This window comes from Typopeltis vanoorti, chromosome 5 (genome assembly GCF_054136105.1).
Source record: "Typopeltis vanoorti isolate ZY-2024b chromosome 5, IOZ_Tvanoo_1.0, whole genome shotgun sequence".
NCBI lineage: Eukaryota > Metazoa > Arthropoda > Arachnida > Uropygi > Thelyphonidae > Typopeltis > Typopeltis vanoorti.
In genome coordinates, this window is record NC_143553.1 from 87,475,633 (window position 1) to 87,500,072 (window position 24,440).

At 35.2% G+C, this 24,440-nt stretch overlaps 1 protein-coding gene across 1 annotated transcript in view; it reads left to right on the forward strand.

Annotated features, from left to right (window-relative positions):
• The first annotated feature begins 5,227 nt into the window (after window positions 1-5,227).
• The window catches only part of LOC150106626 (metabotropic glutamate receptor-like), a 68,507-nt gene continuing 49,294 nt past the window's right edge, over window positions 5,228-24,440 (forward strand). Inside the window, exon 1 of the mRNA XM_090393442.1 lies at window positions 5,228-5,610. The gene's annotated coding sequence lies outside the window, so the exon portion shown is untranslated. The remainder of the gene's footprint in view (window positions 5,611-24,440) is intronic.

Genomic DNA, 24,440 nt, shown 5'->3' on the forward strand with positions numbered 1-24,440 from the left:
AGTATAATATACTTTATAAATAAGTGAAAAAATCCTCTAATAGCTTTTATAATCTCAAGTATTTTAATAATATTGTAAATAAACCACTCCATTCTTTGTATATAGAAATTATACTATTAGTGTATTGCCTCGGCCTTGCACATCAGTGATGGGTTTTTGAGTGGAAAAATGGCGGCTCGCGTGTTAGTGTTTTGTGTCGTGTGTTATTGATGGTGAATTGTGTATTTGACTGATAAGTTTTCAGAGATTTATGCTTATATTCATTAGTAATATCAGTTATTTGCTTGCCGCAATAAACAGGCATTTTACATTTTATTTCCCATACAAGGTAAGTCAACTGACTTCGCAAAGGCGATACGCTAGGCCTACTGCCATTAGTGTCGTTGTTGTATTTTAACATCTTGTTGCTAGTTGACGCGCCTATGCTTGATATTGCTGGTAGTCCTTTGCGGCTGCGGGATATTTTACAAAAACTTCTGCTGGCAGGTCTTTAGACCTGCGGGATATTTTATTAACGCACATACGCAACTAAATCGATATGAGCGTGCCTGACCTGGACGTATTTGCTGATCTGCTCGAAAGAGAGCCAGCTCTTGAACTCATTGATAAACTACAAAAGAAGTTCAAGTTGACATGGCCTACTAGCATGATTGACCCCGACACTATTATTGAGTCACTCGATAAAAAGCTAGCACTCAGTTTTATTAAAAAGCTCCTCAAAAAGTTTGAACGGGATTGGCCCGGCTACTTAAATTTGTATTCCTCACCTGAAGTTGAAGTTGAGGAAAATGAAGACTCCCCACAAGTGGAGGAAAAACTCAATCTAGTTGTCTCTACCTCTAATCCTTCTGATCAAGAAGAAACTCACGCACGTAAGAAGAGAAAAATTCTTGCTGCTGAATCAACAAATGTTGTTGGTATGGAAGAGGATGTTCCCATTTCAGATCCCTCTGTTTCCCACAATGAAAAGGTGCCACCGATTATCCTAAGGGAAAAGCAGAGATGGACAACACTCAGAACCATCATGGCAAATTCACAAATTCATTACACGTCTGCTAAAAATGCAGACGAGGGAATACGAATTCAGCCCACCACGGTGGCTGACTATAGAAACCTTACAAAGGAACTGGATACTAGAGGAACCCAATATCACACATTTTCACTTGCCTCTGAAAAAAATCTGAAAGTAGTCTTACGAGGAGTCTCTGAGGATATTGACACAGATGAAATAGTTACTGACCTTAACCTACAGGAACTACCCCCCATAAAGGTCACTAGAATGTTTAGATCAAATAAGACACCTATGCCTTTAGTCTTAGTAGAAATTCATAACATCTACAAAGACATTTATAATTTAAAATCAATCTGTGGACTCAAAATCACCACAGAACCATTGAGAAAGAAATCATCTTCTGGGCAGTGCCACCGGTGCCAAAAATTTGGCCATGCCCAGAAGCTATGCAAAGCTCAGTTCAGATGCGTAAAATGTGGCGAGAATCACCCCACAAACACCTGCGCCAAGCCAAAAACCACCCCGGCTAAGTGCGCTAATTGTGGGGGTCCCCACCCTGCTAATTATAGAGGGTGTATGCATCATCCCAAAAACAGATGGAATGATCCCAGTCATCAATCTACCTCGTCATCTAATGCGAGAGTTCCTGAAGCTCAGGCTACTCAGTTCTCCAAGAGTGAGAACATGACAACTGGTGCTCGCCCATCATTAACTGAGCCCCTTAAGAAAACGAATCTTCAACATCAAGTAAGAACATATGCTGATGTGGCCCGCTCCAAACAGATAGTACAAACCCAGAACCGGAATACTCCACACTCAAATCTATCAGCTGTTATCACCTCTTCTCTTGCAAACATGCTCCAGGATTTCAGCAACTCAAATCCATCCTTAAGTGTCACAAAAAGATTCCTACAGCAAACCCAATCCATATTATCTGCACTCTCTGATGCATAGGAAAAAAATCGTCCCAAACTCTCTTAGGATTATCGGTTGGAATGCCAACGGTATAAAAAACAAACTATTAGAAATCCAGGAATTTAATAATAGATACAACCCAGATATACTGCTAATTAATGAAACTCACCTGAGGCCTGCTGACACCCTGAAAATCAGAGGGTATCAGATTTACAGAAACGACAGGCTTGGGTATAGAGGTGGAGGTACAGCCACTCTTATCAAAAGCTATATCAATCATCACTCAATAACCAACCCTACTACCACCAACCTCGAAATCACAGGAATCAATGTTCTCACAAACTCAATTGGGAACCTCAAAATTTTTTCTGCTTACAACCCTCCATTAAAGACATTATTGACCTCAGATCTGGATGCCATCCTTGGAGTAAAAGGACCGATCATCATCGCTGGAGACCTCAATGCAAAGCATCCTGCTTGGAACAGTAAATCCACTAACAAAAATGGTCGTATCCTTTCTAGCTACACAGGATTAAACCATGCTGTTGTGGCTGGACCTACCGAACCAACTCATCTCAGTACATCTGGCACTGCTGACATCTTGGATATAGCCATCCTGCAAGACATTAAACTACAGTACAGCCTTACATCACTAAACGAGCTGTCGTCGGATCACAACCCAATTCTACTGCAATTGGGAGAACAAGAATGCCTGTCTCCTCCTCATTCAGGCATATCGTGGGAGAGATTGTCTAAAGCACTTCGGGATCAAATAGGACCCGTCCCACACATATGCACACCAGAAGATGTGGATTCTGCAGTGACTAGCCTCACCCAACAGATTAAATCCGCTATAATGGTTGCAACCTTCCAGAAACCTGTTCCCAAGCCTGATCGTTTGCCTGAGGACATTATGGACCTGATCAGAGAGAAGAACAGAGCTAGGAAGAGATTTCGTAACACTCGCGCTCCTCAGGATAAGACAGTGCTTAATAGATTGAATGGAGCAGTAAGAGATGCACTTAAAACGCATAGAAACGAAGTTTGGGATAAAAAGTTAGCCTCTATCTCACCTATTGATCACTCTATCTGGGGCCTACTGAGAAACATCAAAAACAAAAACAGATCCCTCCCCCCTATAATCTCAAACCAGGGCCTAATCCACACAGATGCAGATAAGGCAGAAGCCATACTTAAAAATCTTGAGGATCAGTGCAAACCATCTTATAACAACATTGATTTCAATCATCTGTATAAAATCCACAGACAGGTTAGACATGCACTAAACCTCCCGGATACCAGTGCTGATCATATTGCACCCGCATCACCTGTTGAATTATATGATATTATTAAAAAACTTAAGAACAATAAAGCTCCTGGACCAGACAGCATCTCAAACAGGGTGATCAAGCTGCTGCCTCGAAAAGCTATAGTGCATCTGACCAGTATAATAAATGCAATCTTAAGACTTCACTATTTTCCTTCCACCTGGAAACTGGCTGATGTGATTCCTATACATAAGCCAGGCAAAGACCCACACTTACCGCAGAATTATCGTCCAATCAGTCTCATCTCCAACCTGGGTAAGATTGCAGAGAAGGTCATCCTCTCACGACTCCAAACCTCAATAAATGACCTAAACATCCTCCCTAAAGAACAGTTTGGTTTTCGGCAACACCATAGTACTACCCAGCAAATCCATAGAATTGTGGAATATATCATCACCAGCTACAACTGGCGCCAGTACACAGGAGCTGTTTTCCTAGACCTATCTAAAGCATTTGATAAAATCTGGCATTTTGGACTCCTGCACAAACTTATCTCAGCCGGCATCTCACTAAAAATGGTTCATCTAATCCGTTCATATCTTCAGAATAGATCAATGCAAGTTAAAATTAACGGTTCTATATCGTCCCAGCGCCATATCTTTGCTGGAGTGCCACAGGGATCTCTACTGGCTCCATTGCTGTTTTCTGTATACATGTCAGACATCCCTCACAATCCGATGACTTCCATTTTAGCGCTGTATGCGGACGATACGGCAATACTAACCAGATCCCTCAGACCCCACTTCGTTACTAGAAAGCTTCAAGAAAACATTCTAAAGCTGGAGGGTTGGTTCTCTAGGTGGAGATTGGAAGTCAACCCCCTGAAAAGCTCAGCGGTTCTTTTCTCAAAAAGGCCAATGTCTCCTGCAGGAGATGTGTTACTATTCAATACTAAAATTCCCTGGCAGACAGAAACAAATTACCTGGGTGTAATTCTCGACAAAAAGCTATCTTTCAACCAACATATCAAGTCTGCATGTGCAAAAGCATCTAAAGCCATAGCTCAGATTTACCCGCTAATTAATAGAAATAGCAAGCTCAGCAACAGAATCAAATTGCAACTTTACCAGATGACGATTCGTCCCATAATCACCTATGCCTCTCCAGCCTGGAGCCACACCTCTAACGCTAACATTATCAAGATTCAGCGTGTGCAGAACAAGTGCTTGAGAATGATTCTGAACGCCCCGTGGTATGTTAGAAACAGCCAGCTCCATAGAGACACAAATATTCCATATATTCTCTCTTATCTACAATCCTTAGCTTCCAAGTTTTTTCTAAAGACGTCCACACACCCCAATGATTTGATTCAACAAGCTGCAGCATATGAGCCAACGGACATATTCAAATATAGAAGACCAAAAACTATATTAGCCTCCTATAACGATGCATAATCTCCATGCCCATTCAGGGCGAGCAAACTGCTCGTAAATTTTACCCTCACTGTAACCACGACAGATAGCGGGGAATATGAAAAGCATCTTGCTTCACCCTTAAAGACATAAATGTCAATTGTCAATTGTCAATTGCCTTGCACATTGAAAATGCATATACTGTACTGTATTTTCCATTCTGCATTGATACGAAATTTGAACTCAGTGTATATCATATGATATGACGATATGGTATATATATATATATATATATGGTATATATATATGATATATATATATGATATAATATATAATATTTATATACGTGATATATACATGATACATGATATAATATATGATATGGTATATATGATATAATCTTTTATATGCGCGTATCATTCGTTTCTGTTTTCTACTACAATAGTAAAGTTTCTCAACAGCTGTAGTTGACTCTCATATTCGTGCAATTACAAACCGTACTTTGCACTTAAGTCTCAGTTATACAGACGTACTAACAAAACCTACTAGAAACAAACAATGCGCGGAACATATGATTTGGACAGCGGTGCGCGCGCCACGCGACAAACTTAAGAGTTGAACTAGTGAATGAGATTGTAGCTTTATAAGAGCCAATTGTGTGAAGAGGCCTTAACCAGTGGACTTATACTCTTGGGACATTGTCGGAGTTGTTCAGGGAAAAGCGTTATACGGTTGCTTCTACGTCTCGTTTTTATGTTCATCTTTTGTATTAGCTTCTTTCCAACTGGATCGTCGCGTTGTGGTGCACGAAAACCTTTAGTAAATAACGTTGCCAAGGAACCGAAGAGGTAATACATGTAGCAAACGGTCTCGATCGACTGATCAGCAGTGGAAGTTCGGTGTGTGGAGGAGTCAGCGATATGTTGTGATAGTGGCTTTAGAGATAGACGCACACACACACACACCTGTTAGAGATGGCTGTCGGGACAGAGTAAATAATGAGGTAGGATAATACTAGTGTAAGACTTTTCTACTTAACACTATCTTTGTAGAAGTAGTAAAATATGTATTTGTTGAAGGACATACTTCTAAGTATTCGCAGGCAATAAATCCGCTCGTATAAATGCTGGAAAGATGGTTGATAAAGCATAACAAGACGGGTATAGAAACCTACTTGTTTTTTTTTCTCCTCTTTTAATCAAATAATTTATCATTATTATTATTATTATTATTATTATTATTATTATTATTATTATTATTTAAAAATAATTTATTAAATAACAAATACTAGTTTTTCGAAACAACTTAACTTCCGTTGTTTATGTATATGATTTTTATTTTATTAATTTTTTAAAGCGCGCGTGTGTGTGTGTGTGTGTGTGTGTGTGTGTGTGTGTGTGTGTGTGTGTGTGTGTGTGTGTGTGTGTGTGTGTGTGTGTGTGTGTGTGTGTGTGTGTGTGTGTGTGTGTGTGTGTGTGTGTGTGTGTGTGCGTGCGTGCGTGCGTGCGTGCGTGCGTGTGTGATAAACTGGAATTTTTGCAATTCGTGTTCCAGTAAAAAAAAAAACTAAAATCATATTTCAAATATAAATTCAAACGCAAACGCGCACGAATTTTAGAAGCCATTTCTTTTTTTTACCATCAACTTTTCACATAATTTGAATAAATGGCGAAAATCAATATAAATTGCTCGATCTTTTGCGATTTTGTTTTTCTGATATTTAGGAAATAGAATTTTTACTGTTCACCACTACTGCATTGATGAAAAGAAAAGATTCTGGAACACAAAAAAAAAAAAAAAAAAACAGTTTTCATGGAAGCGATCTACTCTGAGTAACCTTCGCAGTTTGCTATACCAAAATATGTATCATCTTTTATATAAATATTATTGTCTTGACTTTTTTAAATAAATAAATAACTCGTGATACAAAAAGGAATTATTTACAATATAATTCTTTAAACTAAATATTTCAAATGGTTCTGAAAGTATAAATAACAATTGTAATAAGAAGAAAGTGAAAAATTTTTATAGTTCAGCACCATGATTTTCAATAACACAAAATTCACTTTCGGCACTGAAAATAATCCTTCATGTCTCAAATAGTCAGATACATTCCGATTGCCTACTATTTATAGTATTGCATTTATATTAGGATAAATTATTCAATAAACCCCAGAGATGACTCTAATCTCACTCGTCTCCTGAGTTAAATAGAAGGCAAATATTCGGCATGTTAGTCAATACTCTGAAATCGATATTTTTACCTTGACTGTTTTTTAATAACTTGTGATACAGATAGGAGTTATTTAAAATATAATTCTTTAAATCAATATATAATTTTTAAAAGAAAGGATATATTTTTAGGATACCAGTAAAATATAATTGGTTTTCGAAACTTATATCAGCAACATAACACAGCTTTTCGAAAGCCGCCTGTATGTTGTTATCCTCAATTTTTATTTTTATTTTTTTGGAAAAAAAACGCTGCCCTCGGAAAAGCGAGAAAAATATGCGGTGTTAGCCAAGTTTTCTGCTTTGCTTCTAACTGCCTGTATTAAACGCCCTAGACAGAGTTTGCATTCTTTGCCGCTAGTTTCTAGGAATCCTCCTCCTCTTTCTCTTATAGTCTAAAGCAACGTCAGCTTTCATCGTAGTCTAGCAATGAATATTAAAGTCTGCGATAATCCACTTTTTAACTACGTGAGGTTATCTGCGTTGACCTCCTACTTCTCTCAACAATAGATTCATTTTCAAAGTTTTCATATTCAAACACGACAGAAACTAATTTCATTTGATGGATAATGTTTTGTGATTAATCTGCATATTAGCCTGTTCAGATATATGTGTTTATTGATGTATTTTTAAACATTTTTTTATATTATTGGATAGATGCTTTTGAACAACATTTGCGCGCGTGAACTGTACTAGACTGTACTTTACTAATTATTCCATAAAAATTAGTAAATAAAAATTCTATGCACTAAAATGAATGCGATACATGAAATCTGCCTATTTTAATGCTAGTTACAAAATCCTTCTTGACAAGTGCTATTAATATCACAATTACTGATAGACACAACTTATGTCCTTTGTTCCCCTCCTACAAGATACGCTCATTGAGAATTTAACTGGTTTTGACGAAGCCTAAAAGCAATACTACATTCAGCAAAATAGACAACAGATAAAAGCAAGTTGTCTTAATGAAAAAATATCTCATTAAAGTATAAAAGTAAGCATTATAGATAACTATTTTGTATATAATGACAGCAAAATAGGATGACATAAAAACTAAAGAGGTTTAATCCTACCATTTTAGAATATTTATCCCAGTAGGAAGGATTTATAAATATGTTGGTTTTATAAATTAAATACTGAATATTATCAAGGCATTTAATATAGTGTATGCAAAAAGAAAAACAAACTTCAAGTGTAAAAGTGATAGGATAATTATACCTTGGCTTCAACTTGTCTGACTTTACAGACAACTTTCGCATTCCTTAGCTTTTGATATAGCAAATGTATGAGGTCTCCATGCTTCTCCATAACTTCACTTTCTTACTTATCATAAGCACAGTATAGCAAAACATTCAAACATTAAACAGTCTAATATAGCGGCGTCTCCAAGTCCAAGGCGGATATTCTACACTACATAATCCATTCTCTGAACTAATCCACAAGCTATGCCGCCCACTAACAGTATTTGTCCGTTAACGTCTTCTTCTTCTTTTTTTTTTTTTTTTTTGTCGACTTGCCTGTATGAGGGATGAAAATAAGAGTTTCCTAGAGGGGATAATCCTGCTTCAGAACTCACTTTCAGTTTAAAAAAGCCCACCTAAAACTTCCTCTCGTCCTGACGAAAATCGAAATCAAAGAGCGTAAAATATCCCATCATTATTCCAACTTCACTACATAGCAAGGAATTTTTAATTAAACTAAATTTATCTAAATCCATCGTGTTTCACGAGATTAAAATAGGCAGCTAGACATACAGACTTGTCCTTTAATATTTTTGCTTCAAAGGATCTTCCATAAATTACACAATGCTTTGATGGAGGTGATCTTTTTATATTTTATGTGACTGATATAGTTGGGAATAATAACAGATGTAAAAATGCGAAGGCATCGTGCAATTTATTGATGGGCTCTATGATGGTTTGTTGACAAAGAAAAGTTCCTTAAAGGAAATGAAAGTAGAATGCCAACTACTCATTCGTTTTATTTGTTCGTATTGCTTTCTCCAGACAGGAAAATAAGTCTTCTAGGAGACGGGTTAGTCATTATGATTTTATCGAAACTATTGCCTGATTTCTGTTTTAACTCAGTTCTGTCCTTCGTAATGTGTAAATATAGCAGACCAGTTCTTGGTATCGAATGTATATTCCTTTCACACACACACACACACACACACACACACACACACACACACACACACACACACACACACACACACACACACACACACACACACACACACACACACACACACACACACACACACACACACACACACACACACACACACACACACACAAACTGACCCACTTTTTACTCATAAGAGCAAAACACATCTTATCCTTCTACAGGATTAAATTTCGCAATATTACCGTCGAGACCCCGATCTTTGCGACTGTTCCAGGTCATTTGTTACGAGTGACCTCTGGAAGAATAGACACCAACACACAGAGCGAAAGCGGTGTCCTTAAATTGACGGTAACCTTGTTATAAGCTTGGGAAGGCAAATACTAACGCGCTGGTAGCACTTAAGCATCTTGAAACTAAAGTATACCAACTAATGTTTGCCTCTTACATAATATGCAATAGTAGCCGTTGTGCTTCCCCCCTCCCCCCTTTTTTTTTCATATGAAAATGAAATATGGGTTACCCTGACTTCAGCAAGCAGCTGCACGTATGAACTTGTACACACCATTTTAAGCTAGTACCTAATAATGGGAAACTGAAAAAAAAAAAAAAAAATACTAGATACCCTATTAGTGGTTCTTAAAATTTTTACACAGAACTGATTTATTAATAACCAAAGCGGACAAAGGAAATTCAACAGTCATTCTGAACTCGACAGAAGTGATTTATGAAAAATTAAATTATTTCGAGATTCAAATAATACAAAATATTTTAATTTTTATTATAAATATAAATTACAGAAACTGTTGAACTATAGATGTGTATTTTTTACTAAGTAATTTAAGGAAATTACAACGTCACTAGGATATACATTAAAATAAATTTTATTATACTTCAATATTTCGGTAACGTCACGTTGCCATTTTCAAGAAACTTAAGAACAAGACACGTACACGCAGGCACAACAAACAGTAAATGAGGAAGAAGCAGGAAGCTATTATTTCTCCTAAAGTCCTGATGGTTCCCCCTAGCGGACAATGTTGGTATTCTTGGGTGATTGGGCTGAAGGTCTTCTGATGTAGGTTCCCAAATTTGAGGCAGTCTCATGCAGCCAAATTTGTTGAAGTTTGGATTGTTTCTTAGAGCTGAAGCTGATTCCATGAAAAGGCTTTCATATTTGTATTTACTACAGTGTATTACCGTAGTAAATATACACCAGCCAGGTCTAGGGGGATACCCCCAGGTAGGTCTAGGGGATACTAGAAGTATACCCATAGACCTACCTGGTGTATACCAGATCCCTTGCAGCTGCAAGCTGTCCTACTTTGGCCAAACAGGCAGGACAGCAAATATCAGAATTTCAGAACACAGGGACTACATCCAGTTTCACCAATACAGCCACTCTGGTCTTGCTAACCATGCGCTATATATCTGCCATAGAATACGGTGGAAGAAAGCCACGGTAATACACCGTAGTAAATACAAATATGAAAGGCTTTTCATAGAATCAGCTTCAGCCCTAAGAAACAATCCAAACCTCAACAAATTTGGCTACATGAGACTGCCTCAAATTTGGGAAACCTACATCAGAAGACCTTCAGCCCAATCACCCAAGAATACCAACATTGCCTGCTAGGGGGCACCATCAGAACTCTAGGAGAAATAATAGCTTCCTGCTTCTTCCTCATTTACTGTTTGTTGTGCCTGCGTGTACGTGTCTTGTTCTTAAGTTTCTTGAAAATTGCCGAAATATTGAAGTATATTAAAATTTATTTTAATGTATACCCTAGTGACGTTGTAATTTCCTTAAATTACTTAGTAAAAAATGCATAACCAACGTCTAAGCCTTTCCAAGAGAATATAAATGTGTATGAATACCATACTACAGATTATAATGCATAAGCATCAGAAATTGTTGAACTAAATAACATAAACTGTCGAAATACTGAAGAAGATGACAATTCAAATCAGATTCGAATGCTATTTAGAATGGCATCTATTTATGCGATAAAGAGATAAAGATATTGCTTGTACACGTATAATCTTCGCGGAGTGACATTTGACATTAATGGCTTTAGGGGTGAAGCAAGATGCTTTTCATATTTCCCGCTATCTGTTACGGCTACAGTGAGGGAAAAATTTTGTGAGCAGTTTGCTCGCCCTGAATGGGCATGGAGATTATGCATCGCCACAGGGGGTTAAAATAGCTTTTGGTCTTCTATGTTTGAATATATCCGTTGAATCATAGTCTACAGCTTGCTGAACTAGATCGTTGGGGCTAAAGCTTTCTTTTTTTCTTCAATCTTTAGATTGTAGGAAATAGAAAATATATGAAATATTTGTATCTCGTTTGTATGAAGTTGTTGCTTGGTTCTGACGAACCATGGAGGGTTTAGAATCATTCGCAGGCACTTGTTTAGTACACGTTGCAGTTTGAGAATGTTAGTATTAGAGGTATGGCTCCAGGCCGGAGAAGCGTAAGTGACTATGGGACGAATCAGCAGCTGGTATAAAAGCAATTTGATTCTGATGTTTAGCTTGCTGTTCCTGTTGATTAGGGGAGTGGATCTGAGCAATGGCTTTAAATGCTTTTGAACACGTAGTCTTGATGTACTAGTTAAAAGTTATTTTTTTGTAGAGCACGACACCAAGGTATATTTTGTTTCTGTCTGCCAAGGGATTTTAGTAATGAATAGTAAGACGTCTCCTGCAGGAGATATCGATCTTTTCGTGAAGAGAATGAGCTCTTTTAGGTATTTACTTGTAGTCTCCATTTGGAGAACCATTTCTCTAACTTTAGAAGGTTTTCTTGTAGCTTTTTAGCAACAAGGTGTGGCCGAAGAGATCTGACTAATAATGTTGTATCGTCCGCAAATAGGCCCATGATGGATGACAATGGGTTGTGCGAAATATCTGAAATGTATATAGAGAACAGTAATAGAGCCAGTAGGGATCCCTGTGGTGCTCCGGCCAAGATATGGCGCTGGAAGGAGGTAGTATCATTTATCTTGGCTTGCATGTTTCTATTCTGTAGAAGGCGATCCAAAAGAATTTTATCGTTATGTCGCAAGCAAAAGAAAGAATGAATGTGGAAGAATAACTTTGTTGAATGCAGATGGTACACAAGTGTCAGAAGCTAAGGAGATTGTTCAGTTAATGAGTGCTCACTTTGCTACGATATATCAACCAGGTGTATGTAGCATGGTGCTACTGCTACGTTGGAAGAAGAGTTAGAGGTTCATGAAAATGAGGTTGAAGAGCTCTTGCATAACCTGAATAAGAATTTGTCAATAGGGATAGATGGAATATCTGCCCTTTTTTTAAATTGATGTTCAGCTGAATTGGCTAGGCCTTTCACACATTTGTATAACTTGAGTCTCAGCTCAGGAATGATACCACAGGAATGGAAGGAATGTATGATATGAATGTATGTATGAATGAATATATGATGTACATTGCAGAAGGGTGGTGCAAAAACTAATGTGTATAATTACCGACTTATTAGCATCTCTGGTGTGGTAGCGAAGATTTTAGAGAAGTTGGTAAGAACTAGCATACAGAAATGGGTAGACAAGCATTCTATACTCTGCAAGGAACAGCATGGGTTTACTAAAGGAAGGTCATGTTTTAGCAATTTGCTCATATTTTAAAGCAATGTTACGGCCGAGTTGGATAAAGGGAATGGATACACTATGATAATGTTGGATTTTTCTAAGGCATTTGATAGGATACCACAAGATAGGCTGTTGTGTAAACTGGAGAATATGGGATTGGAACATAATTTATTGACTTGGATCAGGGGATGGTTGACAGACAGATATCAAAAAGTGGTATACAATGGGTGTGAATCTGCCAGATTTAAGGTAAATAGTGGTGTACCTCAGAGTTCAGTCCTTGCGGCCATTATTGTTCAATCTCTATATTAATGATATCAAGCTGGATCTTTCATCAGATTTGCAATTGTTTGCTGATGATGCGAAGATAGGCAGGCCAATCAGGGATGCTACTGATATTCAGCAATTACAAAATGATTTGAATAGACTGGAAATCTGGGCAAACGAAAATGACTATCAGTTTAATGTTAGTAAGTGTTAAGTTATGCACTTTGGCGTGATTAGAGATCCAGCGGCATATTATATTAGCGGGATTATGCTAGAAGAAACTGAAGAGGCAAGGGATCTTGGTGTATTGGTGGATAAGAATTTAAAGTTCAAAGGTCACATAGCAAAAGTTGCAAATACAACTCAGAGGATAATTGCTATTTTGAAGCGAACCTTGACATGTAAGGATAAGGAATTAATTTTGCCTCTTTACAAGGCTTTGATAAGACCACACTTGGATTACTGTGCGCAGATTTGGTCTCCCAGGTTCCAAGGGGATAAAGAAACTGTGGAAAGGGTGCAAAGAAGAGTTACAAAGATTATATCCGGATTATGGGATTTAGATTATGAGGACAGATTGCGAGTATGTGAATTACAGACTCTGGTTGACAGGAGAAAGAGGGGGGTGATATGATAGAGGTCTATAAACTTTTGAATGGGTGTTATAGCATTTCAACTGATGAAATTTTTCGTTATATGGAAGGTGGGGAGAGAACACAGGAGGCATCCATGGAAGTTATATTTATTTGCAGTCAAGAAAGGGGTAAGAGCTAGGTTTTTCTCACAGAGAGCAGTGAGTGAGTGGAATAATTTGCCCTTAGGTGTAGTGAGTGCATCTAGTGCGAATAAATTCAAGGGTAGGTATGATAGTTGGGTTGGGTAATTTACAGCCTCCCTCGATGAGGCCTTGACTCCCTGGAGGTCTCAGATAATAATAATAATAATAATAATAATAATAATAATAATAATAATAATAATAATAATAATAATAATAATAATAATAACCGGCTGAGATAAGTTTATGTAGCAATCCGAAGTGTCATATTTTGTCAAATGCTTTGGATAAATCAAGAAAAACAGCTCCAGTGTATTGATGCCAGTTTGTAGTTGGTGGTAATATATTCAACTATTCTGAGGATTTGTTGGATAGTACTATGGTATTGCCGAAAACCAAATTGTTCAAATAATAATAATAATAAATTTATGAACGTTATAATCAGAAAACTGTAAATAATTATATTAAATTATTTTCTTTTATAACAAAACTTTTAGGCTTTGATAGTAAAGAGTAACTAAAATATTTTCTATCAAAGCCCTAATTTAGAATCTAAAAAAAACGCAATTAAATACTTTATATCTATATGAATCTATAGTAAACTTTATACACAAATTATTTAATTATAATTTAATTCTATAGACTTTGGCTTCTACGAATTGTGATAATTTTATACATCAGTTTTTATATGTGGTGTCGTTATAAACCAAAATAAAATAAATCCCCTAACGCTTTTTACTCCAGTGGGGATTAGGCAAGGCTGTTTAAACCCTATGTGTCACCGTGGATCGTAAATACTTTTTATTACAATATTTTTATTTTCAGCTAAAATAAAAAGCGTTCACCAGCTAGCAGTTGACAGTGTGATTTAAAGGGAATGAGACAGCGTATGTGTACAATTATATCAATTAACAAAAATATTTTTGTTAATTTTTTCATAAGCATACAAAAACATCATAAAACGATTCGCATTTAATCCTTGCGCAGTCCTTGCAAGGATGCGACCACCCATGAATTTGTCCTCATTCTCTGAATGATATACCTGAAAACAGTAGAATTACCAAACGCATTAAGATTGCAAGGTCGTAAGAAGTTTGCTTCTTTAACCCAAATAAGTATTTATTATTACTTTTCTAGCTGACTGATTTGGACAGTTATACGTCCACGATCTGGAGCCTCTATCCCCCCCCCCTGCTCCGATTAAAAAGGTGTTACCTTCCTGATGGCAATTTCGATTGTTATTATTATCAAAGGATTACTGAATATAAGAAAATTGCTCATTAGCTGAAACCAACAGCAGTTAAGAAAAATAAATAAATAAAACCAACGGATGAGTAAATATTAATGCATTCTTCAATATATAACCAGAACATGCTCTTTAGAAGAATATTTTCAATGCAGCTCCACCTCCAGATTCTTGCTGACGAGAAGAGGTCAGCAGAGTTCGTTGTTTTCAACGAAGATACTTTTTTCGTGATATTACAAAAACCAGTGCTTACCACGCCCTGAATTGCGAGAATTCCCAGATCGGAAATGACTGACAGCAGTTTCCTGCCCTCTTTTAATCACGTGTGTTAGTTTTCACAGCAACGACCTGCTGATCTCTTAGTACTGAGAAAAGAAACCTGTCTCGTTTAAAATCGCATTAACAGTTGTTCGTAATTTGTTCGCTACTGCACTTCTACTACTAATAATATATTTTAATTCTTAAATTCTTATTAATTTCATTTGGTATCTCCAATACATTGTAACATTTGGGGGGAAGGGGAGATGGACTGAGTTCTCGATTCTTTATCCTTCATCTGATTGAAGAAATTGTGTGGATGGGGTGTTATTTAGCTATAAGCTTTGGTCATGGCTGGGTAACAGCAATAGCCGAGCCTGAGTTAAAACTTCATTGGCTACAGCATTGCCATCCATTACCCTTGGGTACCCATTTTAGTCGCCTCGTACGACATGCATGGGCTGCAGTGGAGCTATTCTTATCCCGACCATCCCAGTGAGAAACGGGGTATAGAGTGTGAATGGCCATTAGCCAACCTAAGACATCATTACTCAAACTAGGCCTCGTGGTTCTTAGATCCGTCCTCAGTTTCCTTCGTTCGCAGCCTTTCTATTGAAGTTGTAAATTTTTTCCCCACAGAGCCCCTCGAACGTCCGTTTGCTAAATGACAAACCATGCGTTATTCGGAGAGATCCTCTGTATGACACTTTCTAGCACATCTTCAATGGAAAAAGCTTTTTATTCCAAAGAAATATTTGCATTTCTACGGGCGATGAGCTCATCCTTCTGAGTGAGTTACGAAGAAACAGATATTCTTTATCTTAATTCTCTAATCTGTGGTCCATTAGTCCTTATATCCTTATAAGGACTGGCTTAAAGGGGCGAAGCAAGAATGCTTTTCATCTTCCCCGTTATCTGTAGAGGACAGTGTATGGATAAGGTGTTATTGAGCTATTAAAGCTCTGATCATGACAGGAGGGTAACAGGAGGGTAACATGGATTGAATGAATCAATCCATCTAGCTCCGTGGTCCATTAATAAATTACATTATGATGTAATTTATACCTATTAATTAAATTAATAGGTATCTGTTATATTTTTATAATTTTACAGACTTTTTAAATGACTTTAAAAAAAGCTAATTTCAGTTTATACATAAATATAAGTTGCATTATTATTTCAGAGGAAAATAAAATAATTTTCCAGAAATATATGATAAAACTAGTTTGAATGACACTTATCTTAAACTATTAACTTTAGAAGTCATTTGAAATCATAATTAGATTTTCTTTTGAATTATTTAAATTAAATTCCCATTGGGCTCACTCTTTAAACAACCCATACAGAAAGTGAAGATTACAGATATATGCAAATTAAAACCGGCCAGTGAACATACCAATTAAGGTGAATAGTTACAAGCACAGCTCTAGGAACGCACAGCGCGGAGGTTGAAATTGGCTTCATGGAAAATGTGGAGAGGTCAATGCAATAAGAAAATGTGTAATTAGTTCCGTATTTATTTCAAGGGCATAAGCATAGGTATTTAGAAGTAATTCAACTGGTAAACAAGCAGTTAGTTCCGTATTCTTTTTTAAAAAGATATAGGTAAGGATTTAGAAGTAATATGCAATTAGAAAATATGCGTTTAAAAATACGGAAGTAACTGCATGCATGCTTCATGTTTTCCATGAAGCCGAGCAGCAAATGGATTGCTTCGCATTCATATGAAATATGAGTTTCATATCCAGTGAAAACCTAAAAGAGTGCATTTTTAAAAGTACGGAAATTAAACGTCTTTTCTTTATTTCCACGTTCTGGTTATTAACTGATCAAAAAACAATAAGTATTTCGCGATTTTACTGTCAATTTTGGAGAACGCCCAATTGAGGACCCAAATGTTGCATACGTTTCTTTTTTTTTTTTTTTTTCCCACCAGAGGCTTAACCATCTCTCGTTGGCTCTGTTGATAGAAAATAGCGTAATACCCATAGTCTAATATTGTATAATGTAGAGTGACCTCCCTTGATGAGTCCTGGGACACCATGAACGTGTCATGTGATAATAATTATAGTAATAATATATAGAAATGATGTAAAGCTAGAAGTAGAGATTACGTTAAGGAAGAATGGGATCAATTGTGTAATACAGGACGACAAAGGTAGTTCACCCTGCCTTTTTACGGTGATGAGTCCATACCCTCGTGTTTCAATGTCAGGAAATATGAACGTAAGATGTTTGAATTATCTCAAACAACCGGACATGCAACCAGGAAGCAAACCAAACCTTTCTTCCTAATTACGTGACTCGAAGACAATCTAACAGTATTTTGCATGGGAGGGAAGGTCATTTTCCCAGAGATGACTCTTAACAATATTACGTCAATATCAGAATTTGATTAAATTTCCTTATTGCTTAAGTACCGTTCATAAACTAAGATTATATTTTAAACTCGTTTGTGCGTAAGATTGTTTTTCCTGTAATTGTTCTTGATAATCTAATCTTGATAATCTTTTAACTATTGTCAATGAGCTTGGAGATATAGAAATCATCTTATTTGTATACGCACCTGTTATTTCTGTTTTGTGCTGTCCATTGGATGTCTGAATAATGTTCAACATTTTTAATGACCACAGTATGTGCTATTTCATCACTAGAAATACCTCAGGTAAGCTTATCATAACGAATGTGTCAACTTTATCAAAATCAGTACTATATATATATATATATATATATATATATATATATATATATATATTCCTTAAGTTTTTTTAATTTTTTTTTCAAAGAAATAAAGAAATATAATTGAAATTAGCTGATCAGCTACAGATTACTATTTGCAGATATACTCGTATTCAAGTAATCTCAAAGTACACAAAACCTGAAGTTATTTCCAGCCTTTATGAGCATGCCAATGATGAATTTCGTTTTTTTAGCCGAAAAAAAAAAGTTTGGAGCTTCTTTACGTAGAAATCAAATACCCACCAAGCTTCAGTTCATTTCGTTTAATAAGTCTTTTCAAAACTGTAACTCTCTCTCACAGTTGAGTGTTTTGCAAAATGAAGCTAGTTGACTACTTTCCGTTTATGACTTGGGAGAAGTGGGTCGTGTCTTCTGGAGAGTAAACTTTGGTAGCTATAAAGGATCAAGGCGTGGAGGATTAAGGAAAGTAGTGAAGCAGTTCTGTGTGTGTGTGTGTCGACTTAGCTTGTTGAAAGTTGCGTTTACTTTTGGCCTTAAACTGCCAGCTTAACACTTTATGTAAATAAAACGAACGAGGATTTGAGGAGTCGGTTGGAGAAAAATATGTCGACATGTAACACTGCGAAGCTACACGACCTAATCTGTTCTTAATTGCAGGCTGACACGCGCACATAAGCGGAAGGATTATCGGGAATAATAATTATGTGATATTTATAGCAACAGGGATGTAAAACGGGGAAGTATAATATGAACTATTTTTCTTTCTTTTGGATCATCATCCTTGGGGATTTCTTAATTACTGATACTCATTTTACATTGTATTAATCCCCCCCCCCTTTTTTTTTAAGTCATAGTTCATATCAGGTGATCATCATAAGACTTTTCAAATAGGTCACAAGTCATATCTGGTGGTCCAAATAACTACGGCTCACAAAGCCATTCGATCACACAAAACTGTAACGCAACTGAGCATGTGGCCTGAGTTGTTGGCAGCAATTCCAACAAATTCATTAAAACTGATTGTTGAAATTAATAACTAGTTTTAATTAATATCAATCCCGCAAGTTATTTATTGAGTCAGTTGATTTTTTTTTTCCAGTTTTAATAAGCTAAAGTCCCTTACTACACAAAAAGTATTCAGACTAATCAGAATTTCATATATGCAAAATTTAATGAATCAGAACATCTGAGCTTCTTAAAAACGTTTACAGAACCAAGGTTTAGGTCCCGAGGGGGGTGGGGGTGACAAAGTACAGCTCATAGGCTATGCTCGAATCTCAAAACTGATGCCACACTATAACTGTATCTAACAAGTTAGGACTTATAATCCGTGGCTTCTATACGTAATCCGTGTTTTCCGTGGTTTTCTATACGTAAATTATGTATTTGAACAAATATCTGTAATTTAATATTATTATAAGAACCATTATTAACTTTGGAATTTAAGAAATTTATAAAATTGATGTGTTTACTCTAGATTGAATTAAAATAGTATACGGATATATTTTTCTATAAAATATAATAGTATACTACTACTAAAATAAGATATTTTTCAATTATTTTAAAATTTCAAACAATTAATTAAAATTTATTAATACACCATTTTATTTTATACATGAAATAATAATAAATTATTTAATTTCAGGTATGTGTGTTTTAGGATTCATTCAATCCAATATCCTTGGAGGGTAATGGATGGCAATGCTGTAGCCAATGAAGTTCTAACTGAGGCTCGGCTATTGCTGTTACTCTCCTGCCATGATCAGAGCTTTAATTGCTTAATAACACCTTATCCATACACTGTCCTCTACAGATAACGGGGAAGATGAAAAGCATTCTTGCTTCGCCCCTTTAAGCCAGTCCTTATAAGGACTATAAGGACTGTGTGTTTTAACTAGGTTGCTGAAAATATAATGCTTTCGGGTTTTTTGTAATAAATATATAATACTTTCGGGTTTTTTGTAATATAATATATATATATAATATATGTAATATATATATATATATAATATATATATAAATATATATATATATATATAATATAATACTTTCGGGTTTTTTGTAATAATATACCAACCAGAAGAATGAAAATTGCGGAAATAATGTAAATCTTTAAGAATAGGAGTGAAAATTAGAGGGAAATGTTTATTAGCATGTTATAGCAAGAAGTTAAATTGTAGTTACAGCATAATATATGTTATATAGTAATAGTAAGGTTTTTAAATAGAAGATACCACATAGCATATAGTAAGATTTTAAATTAAAGTACTATTATATAGTAAGATTTTTTTATAGACTGGATTTAGGAAAGAGCGAAGTTGCATTGACGATGTATTTACACTGAAACAAATCATCGAAAAAAGGATGAGAATATAATTTACAGAATCGGTTGGAATCTATAGATTATTAAAGTCTTTGACGAATTAATAGACAAAAAATAATGGAATATAATAGAAGACTTTGCATTATGGGATGTCTAGGACAACTGTATTGTCATCATTATTCAAGAGGTGAAAATTTGAATACATGCATAATTTTGAATACGATGCGACGTACTATTCTAGTTTAATTCTTAATAATACCATTTGGATATCCATTTTTGCTATATTTAAATAAATAATTAAAATATGAAAATTTATTGGTGCCATGCAACCAAACAAATTGTATATTTGCAGCATGTCAAAAAACGTTTCAATTTCATTAGTATAATACAAGAAGTTTCGATCATCACTGTTCTGCGACTTCTTTTCCAAAAAGGTTATTGCAGTGCTTTATGTTTTCATTATTCATTTATTATACATAAAATATAAGTCCATTTATTAAACAAATATATTGAGCTCTAAAATGGCTGCAAATGACCTTGGTACTAACATGTGCAACGGTTACATTCTGGTTCTTATTGCAAGTGGTCACCAGTCTCTAACCTTCGCCAGCACACTAACAGACTACGATGGAATCATGGGATACTATACGCATTCAATAGAGGAACTACGTTATGTTAAAGGAAATGTTTTGGCGGAAAATGAAGTCACTAATGAAGTGTAGTCTGCGAAAAACTCAGCAATATTTTCCATTAAAAGCATTTTTAATAGTAACACGGGGAGAAAAACTTTCTGACAATAGAGGGACCGAGGTTTTTTTTTTTTTTTTTTTTTTTTATGTGACTGCCACACAAGAAATATTGTAAACCTATAGTTCGTTAATACAGTGGGTGAAATACGTTTTTTTTTTTTTTTTTTTTTTTTTTTTATCACTGCAGTCAGTCCTCGACTTACGACGGCTATCCCATTAACAGGTTCACTGATTACCATCTCGTATCTGCAACCCATGGACGATGGTGTTATTGCTGCCTTGAAAACATTTATTAACAATAATAATAATAATAATAATAATAATAATTTTTTTATTTTTTTTAATAATATATATATATTTTTTAACATTTTATTATTTCTCAGATAAATTACATACAATAATTTTTTACATATATAATATTTATAATATTTATAATACATTATTATGAATACAATTGTGCATAACAAATACTTGCACGCCCAAAATGATTTTTTAAATAATAATTTTTATTGTTCTTTCAAATATTTACATATGTACAATGATCATCTATTCAGTATATTATTTTACAAGGTTCAGCACTTTGTGCTACATATAATGAGATTTAAATAGTAATGATGATAACAGTTTTTTTTATATAACAATCATAATAATAATTTACAATTATATTGTTCAGAGTTATTTTTTTATATAACAATCATAATAATAATTTACAATTATATTGTTCAGAGTTACATAAGTTGTATAATATTACATGTTGTGGTTTACTATTTTTTTTTTTTCAAGTTTGAAAAGGTGTGATTATACAACAGTATTTACACATATGCAATCTGAATATTATGTGTCCTTATTTTCACAAACATACGGTGTAAACTCATGATTTACTTTTAAAATAATTTTATTTTATTTTTTTTTACATTGTATACATTTGTTACAGTTATTATATACATTACATACATTTGTTATAATTATTATATGCATTACATTCATTTGTTTACATATGATATTTACATTACGTACATTGGTTTACATATAATACATACATTGGTTTTCTTGTGATACGTACATTACATGCATTTGGTTACATATGATACACCTTGGATGAGAACTAATTTTTTTTCCCTTTCATCCTCGAAGCTTAAATGTAAGCTTATCTGAGGATGACACCAGTTGGTTATTATGTATTGTGTTTTTTTTTTTTTTTGCCGTGTTAGGATGCTACGGAATCTATGATTGAGAAATTCGCGCGCGCACACGCACGCACGCGCACCTCCCCCCCCCCCACAATAAATTGGAATGTACTGATGCGTCGCTGAACTGGAAGCCTGAGCGAATATACTGTGTTTCATTAAGTTTGTATAGTATTTTGGGAGCGTGTTTCTTGTTCGTAGTATGTCCTTAGAGCTCTTTTCAGGCTATTGTAGTTTGTAAGGTTTCTGTATTCAAACGGTAATTTGTTTATCATGTCTGGGATGTAGAAGTTTCGCGTGGCCTTTCCGTAGTGATTATTGTATTTATATGTGATATAATTAGTAGTCTGAGGTCTTGTTATACGGTATGTATTTCTAACTGTCCTGTAGTTGGCATCGAAATAATGTTTTAGCAAGGCTGCATAGTGACATAAATGTTTTGCTGTCAGTATTTTGTGTTCTGCCATTGCAATGTTTATAAAGTCGTGATTTTCTCTTTGTTCCCAAAAGATCAGTTTTGTCATTTTGTACTGTAGCGACATTAATCTATTTAATTTGTAGGGTGCGCAGAAAGCATACGTTGTTATAGCGTATCTTAGTATATTTTGGCATAGTGCTTTGTATATTAGTGTTTTTAGGCGTATGGGAACTATGTCTTTTAATCTGTAGAGTTTGCCACTTATTGTTCGGAGTTTGTTGTGTAGATGTTTTATATGGCTATTCCAGTTCATATCTGCATCGAGGTAAATTCCAAGGTATCGTATTGTTTCAACCTGAGTGATTGTAGTGGTTTTGCTGTTCTGTGTGTTTTTTGTGTTGGAAAGTCTTCTTGTTTGGCGGCATGATCTATGTTGTTGGAAGCCGGGAATTTGGAAAGCAGTCGCTTCGTCATTAGTTATGGATACTTCTGTAAGATCAATATATCAATAATATCAGTGTAATTTCTCAGATAAGCCTGTAATAATAACCAATGTTTTCGGATGCTTCTGATGTTAATATGCAAGATTGAGAGACCTCTCGCTTGTACTGTGTTTTGTTTCCATGCTTGAAGAGATTCTAAAGTACAATTACTGATGTATTCTGGTGTAATTACATCTATCTGATGGTTCACATTCATTTTTGTTGTGTTGAGATCTTCTTATTGAACTAAGTTAAAGTCTTTTGTTTCACTCTGGCAACCTGTCTATATCTTCCGAGCTTTTTATTTGTATAGACTTTGAAGTCTGTGACTTTCTCAAGAATATTTTGCCGTCTTTGATCCATAAAAATTGATACTTTTTTTCTGTTTTTTCCTTTCTTGCTTGATACAAAAGATTCTGATTGAAAGGTGTTAAATATTCAGATAGAAAGATTGGCGTATTGTCTTGCGATGCATTTAAATCCTTGACTACTGTTTTTTTCAGTCTGCTGGCTTTTATGAGATTGTCTCTTGTAGCCTTGCTTGTCAGACGAACTATGACTGGTGCCGGTCGTGGCGAACCTTGTTTTCTGTTCTTCCTGGGAAACCGATTTATGGTCTGAATATCATTATGCTGTAAGGGGATGTCAATTGCATGGCCTAACTTTAGAACTACGTCTCTGAGATTTTCTGTGGATTCGGTTTCTGGAACACCGTTTATGACAAGGTCTTCTTTATGTTGTTGTTGGTTTAAAACTTCGTATTGTTGTTTCAGGGAATAATAATAATAATATATTATTATTATTATTATTATTATTATTATTATTATTATTATTATTATTATTATTATTATTATTATTATTATTATTATTATTGGTAGGAATAATATCTTACATTGTTTGTGTAGATGCTGTATGGAGGGAGGTGATAGCAAAATGTATGAATGGTATTTGGAAGAAGCTGCTGAAAATATATGCTCATACATTCATAGGATTCGACAGAGTAAATGTCTTACGAGAGATTGGTGATGATCTAGCCTCTCCGATGAATTATATTAATAAAGTAGCAGTTTTGAAGAACTGCTCTTGCTTCATGTGCTTTTGGGCTGATTATTTTACTTGCAGTGAAGAGAAACTTACGAGTATATTATAGTACTACACAGTAATGCTATGTTATAATTAGTAAATTGTATTATTCCACTATAAATAAAGAGTAAAATTAGTTAAAAATACAACAAAACAGATCAACAATTTTATCATTGAGACCTTCAGCCTTCCAGATAATCAAAGCCAGCCTGGAAGAGGAATTTTATACTGCAGTAGAGTTATCCGGCGATAAATTTAGGAACGTTTAGATCTCACCTTGTAGACATTGCTGATGTAGGCTTGACTTTTTATAAACAAATCGAACTAAATTTTCTCGTTTGACAAGCAAATATATTTTTAATATATTGTAAA